A 1,863-nucleotide genomic window follows, 5' to 3' on the forward strand; every position below is an offset into this window, starting at 1 on the left:
TATATATAATTTTTAAAATACCAATAGCAGCAACACATGATGAGATATTATGAACAAAGTAAGACAAACAGGCTAAATGCATGACTAAGCCAGACAACAACGTGCATTCAGCCTTTCAGCTTAAGTCTTTACAACTTCTACTGATAAAAGGTTGGACTTGAGCTCATGACCTTGGGAACCATAGCACAGAGCTTTTGCCTATCAGCCAGTACTGACTGACCGAAAAAAAAAGGTGCCTCAGCTTCACCTTTGGTTAAGTGTCATTGCCAGTAAAATAAAGGTTTAGCTGTTAGCAGGAGCATTTAAGAACAAGACTTTTTAGTTTGGGCTATTTTATGAGCTGTGAGGCATTTTAGTACACTATATACTTAAAAGTGTGGAGGTTTTTCAGTGTTATAGCCTTGAACTGCTCACATGGCAGTGTTTTTAAGATAGCATTGTCATATGAGCAACATATACACAGTAGGTAATTTTAGAAAGTTAGAAATTTGAGGACCATGTACATAATTTGCAGGGTTTAATGCTGACTAACTGGCAGTGAATGTGAATTTGTGCACACATTGGCAGTCAAATAAGTGCAAATGCCATACACCTGTGTAGCCCGTACTTGCCTTCAAATAACCAACTGTATGTAACACAACCGCTGTCCTGAACAAAACCACAGTCAGTGAGAGTTTAGTTCTGGGGTAAGCTGGACTCAAACTTGTAACTTTGGTAACCATTAGATTTGTTTTTAAGGAGGCATTTACCCATGAGGGTACAGAAGAGAGCTTGCTAATGGCATCAGAAGTTCACAACTTATTTATACAAAGAAGCAATCATCTCAAAAGTAACAATTTTCAGTCAAATATTTCACATCAGTAGCTGCACAGAGTAGCTGAGCTGAAAATATATGGAATGCTTCATCATGTTAAAGAACAAGGGAAAATCTGTAAGTTAAATGGTCTTATATAGCACTTTTCTACACTTTACAGCACACTCAAAGCGCTTTTACACTACTTGGCCATTCACACTCCCAAACACTCACATCATCAGGAGCAACTGGGGGTTCAGTTTCTTGCTCAAGGACACTTCGACATGTTGACCGGACAAGCCGGGAATTGAACTGCTAATCCTCCGGTTAGGAAACAACCCGCTCTACCTCCTGAGCTGCAGCCGCCCCAGGTGAATACAGGTGAAGACGAAAAGAGGCATGGGCTGCAGGTTGCATTGGAGTCTGTGGGAGCTTGACAGCTCTTTCCCAAAACCTATCAGTTAACCATTAAAGTGAAAAAACTACAACAATTTAAGTTTATATGACCACACTATTAGCAGAACAAGGTTTCTGGCTACATTCTAAGGTATTTTTTGTGCCTGTAGAGTGAAAACCATGCGACTGTGAGCAGTGTAGAATTTTTTTTCTCTTTTTTTCTCTTGAGAAAGCACAACTCCACACTCTAGCTGTTCATATGACACACTAGAAATTTGAAAAATCCTGATACCAGCCTCATTTTCAATTAAGTAGCCATTAAACTATAACTCAATAAAGAGTACAACTACAACAGTTCAACATTTTTGCAGTATTCTAATCTTTAAACAAAGTTTCAAGCTGCATATATGCCAGTGCTTTAACACTTTAAAGTTGAGCATGTTTCAGCACACTCTCATCTTTTGCTCCAAATTAAATCAAATCAAATTTTATTTGTATAGCACCAAATGACAACAAAAGTCATCTCAGGACACTTTACAAAGTAAGGTCTAGACCTTACTGTTATCACTATTATTACAAATCCCCCTTGAGCAAGCACTTGGTGACAGTGGGGAAGAAAAACTCCCTTTAACAGAAGAAACTTCTGACAGACCCCAGCTCTTGGTGGGTGGCCT

This window comes from Monopterus albus, unplaced genomic scaffold (genome assembly GCF_001952655.1).
Source record: "Monopterus albus unplaced genomic scaffold, M_albus_1.0 scaffold41.1, whole genome shotgun sequence".
NCBI classification, from domain to species: Eukaryota; Metazoa; Chordata; class Actinopteri; order Synbranchiformes; family Synbranchidae; genus Monopterus; species Monopterus albus.